The 22064-nt window shown below is 35.9% G+C and overlaps 1 long non-coding RNA gene across 2 annotated transcripts in view; it reads right to left on the minus strand.

Annotated features, from left to right (window-relative positions):
• Window positions 1-22064, minus strand: part of LOC118523093 (uncharacterized) — a 39091-nt gene that overhangs the window by 12303 nt on the left and 4724 nt on the right. The window contains exons 2-3 of one of the 2 annotated variants that reach the window (XR_013444993.1): window positions 16061-16166; window positions 11744-11805 (exon numbers count right to left, since the gene is read on the minus strand). This is a non-coding gene — a long non-coding RNA (uncharacterized LOC118523093). The remainder of the gene's footprint in view (window positions 1-11743; window positions 11806-16060; window positions 16167-22064) is intronic. The other variant, XR_013444992.1, reaches the window with a different exon arrangement.

Here is a 22064-nt window from a genome sequence, read left to right on the forward strand (position 1 = left end):
TCTGCCTCCAAATGAAAACAGCGATGTTCTTTCCAAGGATGTAATTTAACAGTTTGATAGATACAGATTTGACCCAAGACGAGGAAAGTCAACTATAAGTCATGGACCCAGTCAGCAAGGATTTATTAAGCATCAACCGCATACCCTGCGCTAGGCTAGTAACTACAAATATACCAAAGGAGTCAAAAGCATGCATGCACCTGCTTTCCAGATGAGAGGAAAAGACATATATGTGTGTGTTCATTCAATAAGCATTATTGGCTACATTTTACTCCATACAAGGCACTAATGGGGAGGAGGACAGCCAACAAATCTGTTTTCAACAAGCGGATAACAAAGAAATTGTTACATACAGTAACTGTATGTCAAGCAGAAAGTCATGAGTATCTCTGAAAAATTACAAACTAATTCCCATTGGAACCCTAGGAGAAAAAGCTGGCGAAATCATGGGAAGTGTGTAAAAAAGAGATGGCGTAAAAAGAGATCAAGAAAATGTCCAAGATAACATAAATAGTGCATTTACTAGTAATGAAAGAATTGAAAGTAAGCATCCAAAAGTTTTCAGAGTAAGTTGCTCACTTTCTTGATAAACACTGAAGTTATTTTTTCTTCTCATCAAATTAGTTTCGGTGACATAAAATGGTAACTTCTGGATTAATGACCACCCAGTACAAAAAACACTGACGAATTTTCCTTTCAAGATCCCTGGTGGTAACTGCAGCTGAGAAATCTCAATACTGAAAGTATCACCAGGATATTACAACAAACAAGAGTTGCCCCTCCCACTGCCACCCCACCCACATGTGGCTATTGAGTGCTCAAAATGTGACTTATCCATTCTTTTTTTTTTTTTTTAGGTTTTATTTATTTATTTATTTATTAGAGAGAGAGAGAGAGAGAGAGAGAGAGAGAAACAGCATGAGAGGGGAGAGGGCCAGAGGGAGAAGCAGGCTCCCCAGGACTCTGGGATCATGACCTGAGCCAAAGGCAGTCGCTTAACCAACTGAGCCACCCAGGAACCCCAAAATGTGACTTATCCAAACTGAGTTGTATTATAAGCGTAAAATACAAACTGGACTTCAAAGACTTAGTTTAAAAAGAAAAAAAAAGAATGTAATCAATATAGAAAAAAATTTTATATTGATTACCTATTGAGATAATATTTTTTTGGATATACTCAGTGGAAATAGATGTTACTATTTTCACATGTATCTTTTTACTTTTTACTCTGGTTACTATTTTCACATGTATCTTTTTACTTTTTACTCTGGATACTAGAAAATAATTGGGCAGTACTAGTCTAAAGTCATTTTGAAAAATAATTTTTTGAAGTATCTCATGCTAGAAAGAAAGGATAACATTCAGCAACATGCACTGGTATTTTAATATGATTATCTGATAGAAAAATGTTGCTATAATGAGTCACTCAATTCCTCCCAAAAATACGCAGCTAGGAAACCAAGAGCTTCTCTCTAGATGAACTGAATCTTTGTGCCACTCTGATCTAACGGGAAGTGACATCAGTTTTTATGCCTTCCTTTTTCTCTGATTGGCAGAACACTTGGGCCTAAAGTTCAGTTTACTCCACTGCAGGCTTCTTAGGGAGGGCCTTGGTTTTCTGGTTCAGTTTTACCCCATCCCCTCTATTACTTGCCTTGGTTCTGCCCCTTACTTTAACGGTCTTATTGTAAGGTACAAAAAAAGCTTTTTGGAACTAAGAGCTAAATAGCATATAAAAAAGTGAATGAGGGGCGCCTGGGGTGGCTCAGTCGGTTAAGGTCTGCCTTAGGCTCAGGTCATGGTCTGGGGGTCCTGGGATCGGCCTGCCCTGCATTGAGCTCCCTGCTCGGGGGGGGGGGGTCTGCTCCTGCTCCCTCTCCTTCTGCCCCTCCCCAGCTCTGCTCCTGCTCTGTCTCTCACTTTCTCTATCTCTCAAATAAATAAGTAAATAAAATCTTTAAAAAAAAAAAAAGAAAGAAAAGAAAGTGAATGAACCGCTTACTAGGATGTAATCAGTGGGGAGACTCATCACATCGGTGACCCTTCTCCTTGTTACAGGTGTGAAGCACGATGCATGTTTAGCAATAGCCGACCAGTACTCACATTTGAGATCATAAAAACAGAGGTGACCCCATCCATGGCGTCAACCAAGAGTCAGTGAGGTAGACAGGCACAACATTCAAAGGGCACAATGAGTGCTTAAGTCATATGTGCAGCTATAAGAAATATGGTATCATATCAGAGAAAAAAGCAACTATCTGAATACCTAGAAATCAGGCAGTGGTGGTCATTACCAGAGCTGATCATATGCTGCGAGACACCACAGCACAGAGTGAGGACATAGAGACAACACTCAAAGATCCAAGGAGACCTGGCAGAAGCCTAGTCCCATAAAGAGACAAAAGGATATAATATCTGTGACTAGGGGCCACACAGGCCCCTGGGACCAGGCTCAGGGTCATGGCTTCCCAGATCTAGTGGACCATACAGATTCCAGTTGAGAATTAACAGTAATATGGAGCCCAGCACTGTAGCTGAGCTACTAGATGTGCCCACTGAGGAAGAAAAAGTCAAAGGCTCTACATATGCTTCCTATTGTTGTTGGATTTGGTCCAGGGACCGATGGGCTTGGCTGCAGGTGGAAGCACCAGTCCATTCAATTCAACTTTGTTCATGCAGATGCAGGGCAAGGAAGGAAGATGATGGCAGTGTCTCTTTCTTTATAAAGTAGAGGAATAATATTGGTTCCTACACAACTCCTATTCTAAAATTAATGCTTCAAGGATATTTAAGCTACTTAAAAAAAAAAAAAAACGCTTGCCAAATTTATGAAAAATCCACTGCTTCCTGTTAATCCCTATTCCTCTCCAAGAAATGCTTATAATATTATTTAATAGTGTTACAGATTTAGACTAACACAGTACAATCTTAAGGTTGTAGGAAAAGTATAGAATATGTGGAATGTTATGTAACCTTTAGAGCCCTTATAATAAATGCATTTTAAATAAATGAATAAAACAAGGGGGCACCTGGGTGGCTCAGTCGTTAAGCTTCTGCCTTTCGGCTCAGATCAGGATCCCAGGGTCCTGGGATTGAGCCCCTATCGGGCTCCCTACTCTGCAGGAAGCCTTCTTCTCCCTCTCCCACTCCCCCTGCTTGTGTTCCCTCTCTTGCTGTGTGTCTCCCTGTCAAATAAATAAATAAAATCTTTGAAAAAAAAAAAGAAATAAGTATGAACTTTCTCAGATCTACAGACAGGACAGGATAGAGAAAAGATCATGGTCATACAACAAAATCAGGACCACACAGTCACAAATTACCAGAAGGCAAGAACTATTCTAAATCAACTGTACTATTGACATGGACTTGTATGTTTTCTTAAAAGTGCTAAAGGATTCAGCACACAAATAAAAAGTTTTTATTTCAGAAAATAAAAATTAATAAAATGTTAAAATGAAAAGTAGTACACATTTGGCCACAACAACAACAACAACAACAAAAAATGAAGAAAAGTCTCAAGATCTGATCAATAATAAATGACCCGTTCAATCTAAAATATATTATCTGGGGACACCTGGGTGGCTCAGTCGGGTAAGCGTCTGCCTTTGGCTCATGTCATGACCCCAGGGTCCTGGGATCGAGCCCCGCATTGGGCTCCCTGCTCTGCGGGGAGCCTGCTTTTCCCTCTGCCTCTCATCGCTTCTCGGCCTTTTGGCTAAGATCAAGTGTTCCCTCTGCCTCTGCCCCTCCCCCTGCTTGTGCGCTCTCTCTCTCTCTGTGTCAAATAAATAAAATCTTTTAAAAATAAATAAATAAAATATATTATTTCTATCTCAGCAAAATTAAAAAAAAAATGGACCAAGACTCTGCCACTGCATCAACTTTTTAAAAAAGGATGAGTTCAAAAGAACTAAGTGTGAATTTCACAAAGTAGATGTAGGTAATTTCAAACTGGCTACTATGTTGATAAAGGTAAATGATGCAAATCAGAGCTGCCTATACACACACACCTTGAGATTCTAATTCAGGGAGACTCAGATAGATGAAAAACTCTACGAACAACTTCTACCCAGGGAATGTTCTAATAACACACATAGATCCAGACTCAGATCCCCTCCTTAGTCCAAGGGCAACCCCAAAGAGGCCTTCCTGACACCGAGAGGAGGGGTGAATTTCTTCAACAACAACAACAAATAAAATAAAAACATTTCCAGCTTACATGTGCTAAACCTGCCTCTTCGTGGTTTTGTGCAACTTAGACACAGCCTGGTAAAAATTCTAAGACAACTGAGTTGTCACAATGTGACAAGAGCATTAATTCATATTGAGTCACTTTCGTAGTGCTTCTTACTAAAGACCAACAAAACTAAAATATGTCCCCTAACATATCAGAAATAATGTATTTTCTACTTAGTTCCAAGGGAAAAAAAACTTTTATAACTTAAGAAAACTCAAAATATGTGACAATCTGTCACTGAATTAAAGTAAGTTATAATAACAAGTGACAATGCATGCATAATGCCCACTGCAGTTATGTGTTCATCTTCACATACAAAGGCTATTTCTCAATGGTCAGAGTAAAGCTTTGGCTAAGGTGCTGATGGCAGGATAGGGCTTGAGAAGAACCAAAGCTATGCGCAATCCAAAATCATTGGTAATTAAATCTGGAATGAGTCTTTGAACTTACAGTTGAACGTGTTGTGGGAACACAAGACTCCTGTTACTTTATCCATACTCATTTTCATAAAATGTTTGCCTTGTATGGTTGGTACTTTACTGAGGCCCCAGTGAGCAGGGCATATCACCATGGGTACTGGAGGTCAGGGAGGGTCAATTATGAGCATGCCACAATTCCATTACTGCTAACACACGCCCCTCAAACAGAGGCAGGGGACCTGACTGGGACCATTTAGGAAACAAGGGAGTAGTAGAGACATTGTCTCTTGACTTGGGAATAGGAGCAAGGCATCCCTCTCTCTCTCTCTCTCTCTATATATATATACTCTGTATTACCACCCCTTAACTGAGTATTATTATAGTGTGTTGTAATTGACTATTTGGTTCCCTGTATCCTTCATGAAATTGCAAGATTTTTCAGAAAAAAAAATTTTGAAATACTTAAAAATTCACAAGAAAGTGCAAGGAAATGTACTATCTGTGTACCCATTCCCTAGCCCCTAGCCCCAGCCCCACTGTTAAGATCTTGCATAATTACAATATCAAAACCAGGTAAGTGATATTGATATAATGCATAGTTTATTCATATTTCAGCTGTATACATGTATTTATTTGTGTTTGTGTGTGTATGTGTGTATAGCCATATACAACTTTATCACATGTGTAGCTTTGAGAAACCACTACCACAATCAAGACATTTAACTGTACCATTACAAGACTCCCTAGTGCTACCCTTCTATGTCTACACCTACTCTCTCCCTTGCCCTCTCACCCCTGGCAACTACTAATCTGTCCTCCAACTCTATAATTACATTATTTTATGAATGTTGTATAATTGGAAATGAGCAATAATGTAACTTTTTAAGATATAATTTTTTCACTCAGCGTAATTTCCTTGAGGTTTAGCCAACTTGTTGCCCTATCAATTGTTCATTCTTCTTTACTGCTGAGTAGTATTCCATACCATGGATATATCATAGTCTGTTTAACCATTAATGGACATTTGGTATTTCCAGTTTAGGGCTATTACTAATAGAGATGTTATGAACATTCATGTACAAGTTTCAGTGGGAAAATAAATTGCAAGATTTTTAAGGGGATAAATAGTGTTTGATTCAATACTGTATCTCCAATACTTTATACAATACCCAGTAGGTACTCAAAAATGTTCATTGAAGGAATGATGAATGAACCACAAAATTGCCTCTAAATAAAATATAAAATAAGACTCATCTTGTGGGAAAAACATAATTAGCTGGGAGGGAAAATGTCAGCAAGAGGTCCTGAAAGTTGCTTTGCACACAAAGGAAACCACCAACAAAACAACAAGATGACCTACTGAATCAGAGAAGATATTTACAAATGATATATCTGATAAGGGGTTAATATTCAAAATCTACAAAGAACTCCTACAATGCAACACAAAAAAAATCCCCAAATAATCCAATTTAAAAATGGGCAGAGGACCTGCATAGACATTTTTTCAAAGAAGACATATAAATGACCAAAAGACACACGAAAAGGTGCTCAGCATCACTTATCATCAGAGAAATGCAAATTAAAACCACAATGAGGTATCTCCTCATACCTGTCAGAATGGCTAAAATCAAAAACACAAGTAACAACAAGTATTGGTGAGGATTTACAGAAAAAGGAACCCTTTTGCACTGTTGTTAGGAGTGCAAGTTGTGCAGCCACTGTGGAAAACAGTATGGAGGTACCTCAAAAAATTAAAAATAGAATTACCATATGATGCAGTAATTCCACTACCGGGTATCTACCCACAGAAAATGAAAACACTAATCAAAAAGATAATATGCACCCTTATGTTTATTGCAGCATTATTTACAATAGCCCAATTAGGAAAGCAACCCAAATTATGTCCATTGATAGATGAATGGATAAAGAAGATGTGGTATATACATACAATGGAATATTGTTCAGCCATGAAAAAGAATGAGATCTTGCCATTTGCAACAACATGGATGGATCAAGAGGGCATAATGCTAAGTAAAACAAGTCAGACAAAGACAAATACCAGATAATTTCACTTGTACGTGGAATTTAAGAAACAAAACAAAGGGAAAAAAAGACAAAAAAAAACAGACTCAAATACAGAGAACAAACTGGTGGCTTCCAGAGGGGAGGTAGGTGGAGGGTTGGGTGAAATAAATAAAGGTTATTAGGAGTACACTTATCCTGATGAGCACTGAATGATGTATAAGACTGCTGAATCATTATACTGTACTCTTGAAACTAATGCTAATTATACATCAATCAATCAATAATTTAAAAAATTATAAAAAAGAGGTCCTGAAAGTTGCACTCATGGATTTAAGTCTACAGTATTCCAAAGGAAACACACACACACACACATACCTTTTTCAGTTTGCTTTAAATATTGAGTTTCGTATTAAGATGGTGTTTGGATTAATAAGCTACAGCTGACCTTTTTTTGGAAACAACTGAGGAGACTTTCTATTCTAGCCAAAATGGACTAAGAGGGGCTATGTGTACCCTCCTTCCTAAAACAACAACAATAGCAACAATGACAAAAAATATAAAAAATGGGTTTTTTAAGACATGGACATCAGGCAACAACAAGATCCCTAAGAAATGAGAAGCCAAGGAGATAAATCTGCTTGCCCTGCTTACAGTCTTGAGGGTTTCTTAGCAGAGGCACAGGGACGGTAACTCAAGAGTGGCAAATTCCCTGAGTTGACGAAGCAGGTCTGAAAGTACGGGAGGATAAGGTGGCTATGGTTCCCAGGACGGAGCACCTGGCAGAGAGCTACTATATAGAGAAAGATCTCCTAAGACCTGCAGGGTCCCACTTGAGAATGTAGCAGAGTACTGATCAGGGCAAATGTCTGAGGAAACTTCCCAAGGCTGGGTATTCCTTAACTCTAAGGAATAAGTAGATCTAAACAATGATCAATATCTGCTAACATCACAAAAAGAGAGAGAACCAGTAGTCTTGCTCAGCCTCCTCCAAATGCATTTGGTCAAGTTCCTAATCTTAATTACCAATTAGTAGAAAAGATATGGGGCAGAGGAGCTTATTAAACAACTCCACAAGAAGGCATCAGCAAATACAAACCATGGAGAACTCTACCACCCAAATAATCCAGTTTTCTTAACAAACAAGGAAAAATAGATAGAAGGGAAACCTACAGAGTAAAAGAGAAGAGAAATAACCAATTGCAATGTACGGGTCTTACTTGTATTCTGTTTCAAACAGCAAAAAGTAATTATAAAAATTTAAGAGACAATTGAGAAAATCTGAATATTGATTGTGCATATTTGATAACAATAAGAAAATACTGACTTTTATATGTGGTTCATTTTTTTGGTGTGATTCATTTTTTTCAGTTAAAAAATAAGTCCTAAAAAAAAAACCAAACAAGTCCTAATCTTATAAAGATATCTGCTGAAATATTAAAGAATGAAATTATGTCATGTCTGGAATTGGCTTCCAAATAATTTGGGGTGGGGGTGGGAAGTGGAAATAGGAATATGTTGAAACAAAATTATCCATGAGATGATAGTTGTTGAAGGTAGGAATAGGTGTATGAAAGTTCATTATACCATCCTCTCTAGTTTTTAGTATATTTCAAATTCTCATAATAAAAATTTAGATAGGTAAATTAGAAATATGTCAATAAATACATAAGAAATTGAGGCAGTGATTCAGAACTCAGAGGTCACTGGCCATGATGAAAACTATTTCTCAGACATGGAGATATCAGAAATGATATTTTACAAGGACATTGAGGACTGTGGTTTGTAGCATTCCCTTAATGGAAGACCATATTTTCTCCACACAGAACACTGGCTTTTTAGCAAGGATAGACCTTCTTTCTGAAAATAGACCTGGCAGTATGGAAGTGGTTGACTACCTAATTGAAGACACCAAAAGACATCAAAGGAGACCAAAAACCTGGGTCTACAGATGTGGTTGTTATGTCTTCCTGTTCTCTTAATAAGGTTAGGTTTATGAGAATTTTAACAGAGCATATGACTGCTATCCTTCCAACAGCATCCCTGCAATACAAACTCATCCAGTTCAATCTTGCCATCCCTACGAAATGTTCCTGTTTGCTCCTTGTCGCAACTCCACCTTTCAACACACATTTTAATTTTTTGGTTTTGAGGTCAGGAAGATGTCCAAAAATTTTTTTCCCACTCAAATAATTCATTAGAAATACGTTCCATCTAGAATCTAGTTGTTTTTGCAGTAGGAAGGACACTGTGAGTAGCTTGTCCATGGTTCTGCCAAAAGAAGTCTCCTCTTATCTGAATCCTACCCATTCAAAAGGATATGTTCAAAGCCAATAAATGGAGTTCCTAAAAAGATGAATGTTACATCTTCCATTTTAAAAACTTCCTCATGGTCTCTAGTTCAGTATCCTATAAATAATCTATAGCCTACATTTCTTACTCAAGAAATGAGCTGATTCGCTGACTTTAAAAAAAAATCAACATAAATTTTAAATTCTCAGTATATTTTAACTAATAATTCTGTCTATAATATTACTGACTAGTAATATTCTTAAAATATCATGATGCATCCTAATGTTTATTTTCACTAAATGCCTAAAAAGGCCATGGGAGCAGAGCTTTAAAATATGATTTAAAATCTGATGTGTGCTTTGGAAGCAAAATCAGCTTTGGGGACTCAAGGCTAGTGAGCATTTTTGTAGGTTGGTTACATTTTGCACTGCAAGATGCATTACAGAAATTGTAACTGAACTTTTCGAAATATTTATCATCATTGTTACAACTTTCATTAGACTGTTTTTCTTTTTAGATGCAGTCTTGCTTATAATGCCCATTTTAAAAGTTGCTACCCCAGGCTTATAAAACAAAGTTATAATGTCTTCCCATCAACAGTATTAAAAACATTCATCTCTAAGAAAGTGTTATAAAGAAATTCCACTGCAATTATAACTCAAATATTAAAGAAAATATAAAAAATGATAATGTATTATAGAATACCAAATGATTAGAAATTCTTTGTAAGACTTTAATTTCCGATAAAAGCAAAATACCCATATAGTAGCCACTAGTCACATGTGGCCTATGTAAATTTAAATCAATTAAATTTAAATTACATTCAAAATTCAGTTTCTCCATCGAACTAGCCACATTTCAAATACTCACCAGCCACATGTGGCTACTGGTTACCATACTGGACAATGCAGATATAGAACAATGTCCATCATGTCAGAAAGTTTGATTGAGTAATGATGGTCTTTGTTAGAGAGATCACTACTGATGAATGGATGTGCATATATCAATTTATTTCTCCAAAGTCATTTTTCCTTTAGTATAGGAGGCAGAATTAAACCGATAAAATTTAAATCGCTTTTCTGGAAAATCTATATTCTCATGTAAATATTTAAAACTGTGCCACAAGTATTGCAGTGTAGATTTTCTTTTTCCTCTCACCACAAGGAGAATGGAATTTCAAAAGATTCCACCTGCTCAAGATAGGGAATTATGGCATTAGCCAGTCTTCTTCCCCTTTGATTCACATTTTTCTTTATAAAGATCTATTCTAACCCTGCTGCTTTCAAGTTTACCCAGCAATGGCCCAACCTTTATTTTGTGGCAAGGAATTCCTATTTAGAGGGGAGTACTTCAGGTCTCAAACTCCACACTTGTGAAGTTTGTTAAGTAATGTAAGAAAACTCACTTCCTATTCAGGTCCTCCTACCAGGACAGGAGGCTCTTACACCCTTCCAAAGTACCAACAAATTCCTTAGTCTAACACAACTTCTCATCTCTCAATTCAGAAAGATGCATTTTGTAACATATGTAAAAAGACAAAAACATGGAAAGGCATAAATAATACCACACTGTCATGTGGGAAAGTGAAATGCTCCTGAAGTGAGATACTGAATAGGAAGGGTCTGTCTAATTCAGCAGAGAAACTGAGTGAGATCATCTCTACCATTTATGCTTAGCAAGGAACCATGCTACAATGGAAAGACAGAAATACAAGAGTAACAAAGTAAATGAAAATAGTATGAAAAACTTCTAAACAGGGCTAAACTAGATGCATTTAAATGCAACTCCTGAAAACCTTGATGAACAGTAGTAAGTCTGTATTTAAAAGACTAGATAAACCATATAGCTGATCCAGATGGTAAAAAAAAAAGCAATCTATAATTATATGAGTATAGAGAGTTTTAAGAATTTTCATGAAAAAGTAAACAATAATGAATAATTATTTAGTATCGAAAATAATTTGACTTTAAAAGTAGAGAGTGCAAATGAGAAAAAAATAATAAAGTCCAAGTAAAGAAATACCTAATACAAGAGTCCAAATATTTGTGAAGTGGATCTTTGTCCAGAATAGTGTGCTGTTTGGAAACAATTTCTACAGTAGATTCAATAGATTCCATGGATCAGAAAATTAATTAGAACCTTAAAATTAGCTATAGAAATTAGCTACAAACTAATGAGTTTGGGGGAAAAAAAGAAAGAACACAATATGCCAACTTTCCAAGCCTTTCTGCAAATAGACTTTCACATCTTAAAAATTACACTTGCTTTCAAGATTCTTTGCATCCATAACTTCACCTTTTTGCTCACTTGCTCACTCCCCAAGGAAGTCTAAAACCAAATAAACTGCCATAAATGTTTACCAATAAAATATTATTTTCTAATCAATTTTTTCTTGATTTTTAAAATTGAAAAAGTTTTTATTACAATTAGGTCACTACTCCTGGCATAAGGCCTCTGAAACATTGTTTCTCAGACACTAATGGGTCTTGGAAAAGTTTGAAACTCTCAATTCATTACGACTTTGAGTAGCTGTTTTGTACCTAAGAATGAGAATTGATGGAGAGGTTGGGACTAAACACATAATTTTATGAAATATGATGAAAACATAAGGGTTTTGTTATGACGCACATAACAATCAAGAACCTGTTTCTTTTTAGCAAGCTCCTAAAAAGTACCTCCCGTATAATTATTAAATAAAAACACTCACTTATTCAGTACTCAGCTAGCTTTTAAACTCTGAATAAGAGAAGTACACAGTGAGAGAGGTACTTACATGGTTTCCTTGGATACTGGATGATGCCATTCAGGTCTATGTTTTTATCTGAAAGTGGTGCCCTGCGGAGAAATGAGGCTTGGTGAGTGGCTGTTTATACATAGTAAGTAAATAGGAACTTTGTTTATTTTACAAAGCAGTTTTTTATTTTGACCCAGATTTCTTTTTATCATACCCAAACCTTGTAAACATCAATAATATGGTAGAACAGGTACTTTGCACAACTCTTGGTAATATCACTTTAAAAATCATAATTATTAAAGCAGAAGCTCAGAATACTTTGTCTAAGCACATTACTCCTTGGGCTACTTTATATATCTTAACTACTATATTTATGTCAGACAAATCAATGAACACTGCCTGCCTCTCTATTTTCCTTCAAAAGGAATTGTTCTCAAACTGTCAACAAAGAAATTAATCAAAAAAATTCACATAAATGATAAATGTCCTTACCTTAATCAAAGAGTAAGAGAACCCCAGCTTTACCAGCTCCTAAACATCCAGGGTTTCCACAGACATGAACTATCATTTTAAATATAGTAGTGGGTACTAGATTCTCAATAGTTTAAGGGCTATGAGCACACAATTTTGACATTCAGTCTCTCAGAACTACATGCTGTCTAATTTTGGTAGCATGATTAATCCCTCCTATGTGATAAGTTTTAACCTTCTAATATTTCTCTGGATTGAAAAGAACAAACAAGCTACAGCAAAGAATGGCAACTAACTTTAACGCTGAACACAATTTAATAATCTGAAATGAAGTAAGTGTGTGCTATGTTTCCATTAAAAAGTTTCCAGCCACAATTAATTGAACAAAAACTTGTCTTGTTCCAAGATTATTCTTGGAAATGTAATTTTAAAGTCTGCGTGAAATGAGGAAACTTACTTTTTTACCATATGAAAGCAATCTCATTTTTTAGGAATGATTTTTGGATAGGCTTCCAATTTGATATTTTCCATTTGAACTAACTGCATAGGGGCTTGGCAGGGGGAGGGGAGGGAAGCAATTCTGTGTTCTTTTGCCAGCACTGACAAAGGTCTGGTTGTCAGTGATACCTTTACAGCTAAATTTACCCCAGAGTGACAGGAACAGGTGCACCTCGGCCTGCCAGACACTTGTGCACAGGGATCACGCATCTTACGGCTTGACGATCAAGGGGGGAAAGCCTGGGTCTTCATAGAAAAGGAGAAGAGACAAACGCAGCCCAAACTGGGGGGTTTCTCTTCAAAGCCAGCTGGTCTGGCTTTATTCTACAGGAATTTTTTTACCTGTCAGGGTTTGGACAACAAAGCCCTCAGCAGGTGCTGAAGGGTACAACTTCCTGGAGAAGCAGAAAGGCACTGGTGAGTTTCAATTGCCAAAATATATTTTTTAATCTTTAAAAGTTGATTTTGTTATCTTGGAAGAGGCACTGCTGAGGAACCTACATTCAGAAAGCTGATGAGACCATTGGAATCAGAGCCAACTAACTCAACAGTAGGTTTGCCTGGTGTAGAAAGTAGAGCTGTTACCATTTGACAATTTTTTACATTTAAAAAAAGAGTTTTATAGGAAAGACTTTATATTTTGAATGTTGGTCTCTTTCATTACTAACTCCAATATCTGAAAGATGAAGAATTAATTACATATATGATATTAAACTATTAAAATAAACACACAAATATCATTTCCTCTCTTTTTTATCTAATTCTGTCATAATCTATTCTGAATAAAATGTTTTTTTAATAAATCAAATAAAAATGTGAAATGGTACATGCTCTTTTCAAACGTTTCATGCGCTAACATTTTTTATGTGTGCATGTGACAAGAATATGATTAGAGAGAATATGAAATTAGTTTTATTTATAATACATTTTTAAAAACATGTATTGCACAGAATATTTAATAATTAAAAGTGGCAACATTTTCTCATTACCTTACAAAGAGTTTCTTTGGAGAAAAATCTTTGGAATAAACAACCAAGACAGTACTAAAGCATGTTTTTACGTCACTGATTTCCAAAATTAGTACATTTATATATTTGGTATTTTTATTTTGTGAATTCAAAAGTTTAGGCAAAAATATTTTTTTCAGAATAGGATTTTAATTAATACAAAACATGGAAAAATAAGACCACATGTCAGGATATATTTTTAAAAAGTGATTCTATTTCAAGGACTCATTCTTTTAACTACGCTTCACAGCATTTCTCTACAAATTGTTGTATTATACAAATTGAAAACATTTATTTAAGCAAGTAAGGAGCTCAAAGCTAAAGACTATACATAGTAAACATATGAAACCATTTTAACAACCAAATTCCATATTCACAAGCAACATGGGCTAATGAATGTAAAAGACACACAGCACACACTGATCAAGAATGCTATAAATTATTAGCCATAAAATCAATTTTCTGGGCTGCGGGGGGTACAATTGGTGCTTAAGAAGAGAAAGGCTCCTACCAATATAAATTACTAATATTATGAGGTAATTGTTTTTTTCTGATGATCTCGTAAATAATTTTCAATCTACATGCTTAACACACAGTTGTATAGTAGGAAAATAATAAGATTCTGACTTTTTTAATGACCACTGCATCTAAAATAATTATCAGATCAATGATGATATGGATAAGCCACAAATTTATAAGTATCATACTCTTTTAGACTGACTTAATTGCTGTTTAAAATTATGAACTGTTTGTGGTTTAAAAAATTACCAGAAATGATCCAGCCAACCAAAAAATCTAATATTTTTAAAACATAATTAAAACCCAAATCTGATTTTCATTCTGAATTATTACATGTAGAACATGGTTCAGAAAGTTAAAGTATATTCTATTTTTTAAAAAGGAATATATTATGGTTTCAAACTGCTATTTCTGTGTGATATTCTGTCATCTTCATTATATTGCTCTGGCACCTAAGTAAACTTGGTCACCGCATTTTTTTAGATAACTCCATTAGTCTCTTAAAGAATGATTATGTACTGCATGCACTTGATAATTTTGTTATTTATCTGGTCTGTTAAATACTATATTCCTAAAGAATCAGAACACTCACTTCTAGAAATAAGTACAACAAAACTGAACGTATACTCTTAGGTCAACTTTAGAATTACATTTGTGAAGTCTTTATGTACAGTGTAATTATTATACTATTTGTCATTAACACTCAATACAAGCCATACAAAAGCTTCTTCCAAACTATTTTTTATGAGTCTTGTGAATTATTTAAGTGTGACTTAGCCTATTAGAGACAATGTTAGGGACAGCCCAAATATTTCCAAGTAACCAAAATTTGTCATTTTAACCATGCCCTGAATTGTGGGCTTCATCTAAAATTTCACGTTTTTTTCTTGTAATTATGGAAAGAAGTTTTAATTCCTAGTACAACTTGCAGCTACGTTTGTACTTTCCAGTAAACCTTCAACTTTTGTGTCACAAAAATACCTATGCCAACTCCCTCAATGTGGAAATGATTTCTTTTAATAAGTCTTAGTCAGAAATTATGATGACGTTGCAATGACTCATATGCGTCCTAAAAGTTTAATTTAAAAGCATATTTTTAAATTTTAAGCATTATTTGCAATGCATCTTCGTATCTTAAGAATGGCTTATTTATAGTGGAGAAAAATTAATTTTTCTCCTGTTTCAGAAAGACATTTGAAAAACATTTTGTTTAACCATAGATGCACAGGGAAAATCTTGATTCTCCCAGCAACTAATTTCAATAAATTATACTGTGAATATCGATCTATTTAATTTCAGGACAATGAAGCTTCCAGCTAAAATGGTTTACTTGTAAGTATTTAAAGAAACAAAAATACTTTGGCAGCTTTAAATGTATCTCCTTATTGACCAGCCACCTGACTGACAGCTGTCAACTGTCTGTGGGCCAAATGTAACCCAGTAAAGATAAAAATTACATATTACTCATCCCTGTTGATAATACCTGGTGCCAGTGAGGTTTTCAAGTAGGAATAACTAGACTACAGATATAAAGAAGTAAAAAGGGAATCATTTCCACCACCCACCATCCCCCCTTTGTCATTAACTTATTTCCCCTTCCTTTTCTACTTATCCCACTTCTCTTGATGCCCATATCTCACACCTACAAAGAGTTAATTTCCTTAAAGGAACTTCAGATGTATGTAACAAGTGTGTGACTATGAAAATACTGGGCAGCCAGGTAATGATGCCCACACATTTCTTTCAATCAAATCTTCTTTTGAGCTCATGGAGTGTTTGAATTGTGGGAAAGAGTCTTTGATGCTTTCAACTACTCATTTTTTTTAAAAAAATGAAATGGAAGCACAAAAATAAAATTTACCCAAGGTCACCAACGTGAGGATGTAGATGTAGACTTGGCTCTATCCCCCAACTTCACATCCAGTGATTTTTTTTTCTATTAGACTTTAAACATGTGGACAATAAAACTATAAGTAAAAGAGAACACATGGAAAATTAATGTGAGTGACATTCCATTGGGGAACTGTTTGCAGCCACCAAACTTAATACCTTATTAGAGAAATACAGTTTTATCAAAGCATATTAAAATGTAGCTCTAAAAAAAAGAACATAAACACATTAAAATATCTATGTTATAAACTCTTTTTTAGATTCTCTTTACTATTTAAACTGATTTCCAAACTGAAAATATTTATGGTGTATATGAAACAGCAGAAAGAAAAAAATAATAAATGGCAATATATATGTTTAGAAGATAAATGCATAAATGAAAAGTTCAGGTTGAAAAATTTCTCTGAAATATTAGAAAATAATTAAAAATACCAAATATACCAAAGTATAAGCACACATACATTACCTAAGTACAGAATATACTAAACAGTTCACATAACCAACTCAACAACTAACTAGCGTCCTGTGTGTGTGGGTGTGGGTGGCTGGGTGTGTGTGTGTTAATTACAAAACCTCTCTGGACCCCAGAGGCCCCATCAGCAAGTGTTTCCTAACAGCTCAGAAATTCTATGACTCAACAATCCTGTATTAATATAAGTATCTTGTATTTATTCAAATTATTATTAATTATATTAATATTTTATATTGCTATAATATAATTTGTTGATAATGCTGCACATCATACTGATTCAATCAAGGTCATGAAAATATATTCAAAATAAATATTTTATTCTTCTCTGACCCTCTAGAAAAGAAATCATTTAGGAGATAACTACCATGTTCTGAATTTAAAAGGATTTATTTTAACCCTGAGCTTTGGAGCTGTATTTGCCTGTGAGAAGTGTTTGCTTTAAAACCAAAACAAGCAAATGAATTTTTTAAAAGGGGGGGAACCTAAAACATTAATATAGGATATGGGAGGAAATTGTGGACAGGATTTCCCTGCAAGGAATTGGTCTAGAATAATCTTCAACAGCTCTATGATACGATTTAGCACCTAAATTATACAAAATATCTAAATTTACAAATGTATTTGCTTATTCTATTACATTTAGTCCAAATCAACATTGTTAATCAGCAAACCACTTAATAATATGCGATAACAGTATGCAAATCAATTGCAAGCAAAATAATCAGTAAATAATATCCATTTCTAATAATTGTGAAAGACAAGGGTGTCAAAGCAAAATGTGCAAAAAATCCTGCATCTCAAAGGGTGTTAGTGAAAGTGAATGACTTTTCTCTCAGCTGCCTTTGAAGGATCTTAAATGTTTTCTCGTTACAGCTAAAGAGTACTGTCCGAAGAGCACTGAGCAGAAGTAGGCAGCTCTGAGTCGCAATCTCTGTTTCACTGCTCAGTAATTTTGTGACTGGAAACAAGTCATGTAATCTCTGGGAGGACTCTGAAGGGATGTGACTCTTTGCGGGGCTATGCGTAACTCAGAGGAAAAGGCAATTCTAGAAGGTGTTTATCCAGTAGAAGGTGTTTCTCTTGCTTCATGTGAGGTCCCAAAAGAATTCTGGACAATATGGGTGGGTTCCGGCCTCCAATAGCCTGCCCTGCCCCCTCCCTACTGTTATAAGAAGCCCACCATATTGGTGGCATTCCAAATAATTAAAACTAACACCAGTTTTTAGCCTGTAAGATGAGTGTGGAAAATAAAATCACTTTACAATACACTACTGACCAGCTAGCCATATTTTTCCTACTTGGGTACCCTGGTAACAAAACATGAAAGGTCTCAACCTTCAAAATTACATTATCACACATAGCTTTGAACTTTTCAGTACACTTTATAAGTCTGAGTTGCCACACACACACAAAAACTTAATAGCCATTTAATGTTTTCAGTTTTATAAAACGGGACATTTTTAAAAATGAAAAAAAAAAATATTCACCACACTTGCCGCTGTAAGCCTGCTTGAGAACATGTTTGCTCGTGTCAGAAAAATGTTGGAACAAGAAACAGGCTCATCAGAGAACCCCCTTAATCTGAAGGGTTAAAAATATCTGGATCCAAGAGAGGTTAACAGCAGCATCTGGCTACACAGAGGGGTTAAAAGGCTGGGAATACGGATCCCCCTGTTGCCTGGGATGACAATGTCATGAAGGCCCTATATGATTGCTCGGCAGGCAAGAGGTAATTATCAAGGTCATAAGGAATATTTGTATTAATTGGAAGTCTTTTTAGGGAAAAGCCACATTTCTCAGGTGATTGTGCATGGGACTAGTCCTGGTTGCCAGGAATCTAGGCTCAAGCAGCCGGCAGCCGCTGAAGCATGAACATGTTCTCAGCTCAGTTGTCACTAACGGTAGAGGTCGCGGGATCTGAAACCTATTTTACAGGTTTTGCTGAGATACTGGGATCCAAGAGTTCATTCAAGAAAAGATAAGCACTGACCCTCAGATACGTAAAGATGAAGAACTGTACAGAAATTTGAGAGAATTGGGTCCCCGCATTGCTTAATCAGTCTTCTAATCACAACGGGCAGAATATATGTCGCATGTCCTTTTCGATTGTTTACAGTACGAGCCAAGACAAGCAATGGAAAGATTCATATCACTCTGATCTCTCATTGTTACTATTTTGAAAAGAGTTCACTAATTTAGAAGTTCCATAAAACTTACCATTAGTTGAGAGCGTGGGAACGAATAATGTAGCAAATGTCAGGTTAAGGAATTAGAAGTCTTCGCAGATCTTATGATCACCCTTACCCTAAGGCAGTGGCTTGCAAGCAAAATCTTATGATCACCCTTTACCCTAAGGCTGTGGCTTGCAAGCAAACTATACGTAAGAAACGCCCCAGGAGCTAGTTACAATGCAGATTCCTGAAGTTGTTGCTCAGGGGATCCGAGATGGGGCCTAAGAATCTGAGTGAATCTGAAGGCCTCTGATAAGCTGTTCTCTGTGCTAGATTGTTCAGTCCTCACTAGAGCCTCTTCTCTTCTTCAAGAGGTCAGTTCTCTTGCTTTGCAGTAGCAAGAAAACCAGCACCCAGCGATCTCAGGCCCTAGGAGACCAAAGGGAGCCTATGGATACAGCTACAGAAGTTCTAGGGTCCATTTTTATTTATTGTTAGATATACTTGCACTTAAATAGTTTTATTTTAATTATTGCTATGTAGATGGGCAAATGGTAAGGTTCACCCAACACTAGAAATGAGCGAAAAATCATTCTCAAGCTCTACTTGAGTTTCAGGCACTGAGTAAAACAGCTTTAAATATGAACAATGGCTTGAATTGACTCTTCAGAAAAGTCATTAGAAAATAGCGCAGAGAGTGCTTGTTACGAGAAGTATATATGCATATACATTCAAGTTTTAGAATACTCAATTGATCATCACTGACCCAGGGAGTTTAGAAGGCTATGGCCCAGCAATAACGTAGAGGAAACCACAGGCTTTATTCTCCTGTGCGCGAGCTGTTTTGTGGCCATAGGCAACCCAAACTAGAGTCTCACAGCTACCAAAGGGTGAGGTGAGAATGTGTGCAACAGTGTAGATGGATGAACATAAATCCTTCGAAAATAGATAAACAACACAAGCACATGCCTTATTCACTGTGAGTTAATCACTGTTGTAATCAGAGTAATTATAGTGATTAATAACAAAAAAAATCATAGAAACTCTTCTATGACCATATTATCTGTAGCACACATCAATTGTTCAGAAATAAGCTCCCTTGTTAGCAGTATTTTATTTTGAAGTGGTTCAAATAAATAGAAAATTATTAATATCTTACGGTTCTGAAATAGAAAATGTAACTTTCCAAAGCATGAAAAAAAAATCTAATTGTTAATAACCAGTTTGTGTGTGTGTGTGTGTGTGTGTGTTTATGGTTGTACTGACTTTATAACTGAAAATAAAAAATTTACAACTGAAAATGAGAAGATGAAGCAGAAAAGATGAAGGAAGAAAGAAGGAAAAAAGAGAAGGAAATGGAAAAGACAGGATTAAATCTATTGATTAGCTATTTCACTATTGCTAAAGGGGTCAAAAGGCATAAGAAAATTGTAGAATGTTTTCTACTTACCCTTCTTTAAGTAGCATTCAAAATCTTTTACTTAGAATCATATTTCTTCATCTCTGAATTTCTTCAGAATATATTATAAAGTACATTGCATTTGATATGGATGCTCCAGATTTACAGGTTTAATGCCATACAAAGTTGGGAGATATTTGATTTACGTGCCCCATCTTTGCACAAAGGAAGATGCTTTATCTGTGATTTCAGAGAGGTGATAAAGGACAGAATGCATTTTTCCCTCCAACCCTGAACCTCTCTCCAACCCTTCCAAATTCTATCCTTCATCCAGGAAGCAATACACATGCTCGTCATAGGGCTCTTAGATCTCCTTCAAGACAGTTCTGGAGAAATAATCACTAATTACACCTCTGATGGCTTTTCGAGGCAGAAGGGAGTTCACACAGGGTGAGACCAAGTGACAACATGGTAGCTATGGCACAAGGGACATGCATCCACTGGGTGCCCCCTATGCAAGACGGGAATAGAAAAAGAGACTGGAACAACGGGTACTAAAGTGTTATTATATTTTTTAAAAAAATAAGTAGACAAATTTTCAAGGAGCAGAATGATACTTGGCTGATAGAGAGTTCATCTTCCAATCACAACCTCTTCAAAAATAATAAAGTTTCTTCTTCAAGTAAGACAGGCTTCCCACTTACTAGCACCCAGGGCTCACTTACACGTCGGCCAAGTGGGAGGGACCTGAGACACGCTCAAAGTCTCCTCCCTGAAGCATCTCCCGATCAACAGAACAGGGAATTTATGGAAGTTGTGTAATCATAGATACTCCTTTGGAGTATGAACTCCTTTCAGAAAACTTCTGAAGAGAAGTTCACTTAAAGGAGTAACACATTGATACTGCATCATGAAGTAAACGGTTGGAGTGGCGGGCTCCTCTGATAGAACATAGTCCAAGAGAATTCTGGAACATAAAGAGGCTGCTGAGGAATGAAAGGACCTTGTGGGTCACATCAGTGAAAGGCTGTGAGGAGACAGAGGCACTCAATAAAGAGCTATTATTGATTTTAAAAATTGCTGCTGGGTGAGTGGAGCATGCCAGAGTGAACGAAGGACAAGCTGAAGGTGAGTCTAGGGAGGCTGGTGATACAAAGACAAGCTTCAGCAACCTTACAGTTTTGCCTATACTGCACAGATAATATTGATTTAAAAAGACTTAAAAACTCAGATTTAATAAAAAGCCACTAATTCTTTATATTTATGCGAAGGTTCCTTAAATTTAAGTGTAAGATTATGTAATCAATGAGCAATTTAGAAGATGTCTGCCATAACCAAAAAATAAGATCTTGGAGCCTTATTCTAAGCAAATGGATATATAATTACTTTCATAAGTCTGATAAAATCAAATATGAACACACACAAAAAAATGTTTCTCTGAAAAGAATATGGAACACTGACAAGGATAATATAAATTGGCAACCCCAGAATGTAAGACTTCTTGGTATAATATACATTGGTTTAATCAACATATTATCCTAAATATTTTATATTTATTTCAAATATAAAAAGTTCTATTATGAAATAAAAACTGCTTTGAAGCATGAAAGCTGATAGAAAAGGAAACAACTTCTAAACTACTGTTAGATAAATGAGACATTGAGATATTTTCCAGGAACATGGGGTAGTCCTTGAAAGTGGAATAGTATAATACTGGCGAACATTTACTGAGCATTTTCTACATGCCACTAGGTGAATATAGAAGTACAATCTCATGTCCTCCTCTCAGGAAAATCATCATCCTATGTAGGTCCTGCCACGTTCTCTATTTTCTAACAAGGACATTTTGAAAATTAAGGTCAAATAGTTATTAAGTCTGAGCCTGGATTCTAATCCAGCATCTCTGATTTACCCTTCCCTGCCCCTTGTACAT

This window comes from Halichoerus grypus, unplaced genomic scaffold (assembly GCF_964656455.1).
Source record: "Halichoerus grypus unplaced genomic scaffold, mHalGry1.hap1.1 HAP1_SCAFFOLD_168, whole genome shotgun sequence".
Taxonomy (NCBI): Eukaryota; Metazoa; Chordata; class Mammalia; order Carnivora; family Phocidae; genus Halichoerus; species Halichoerus grypus.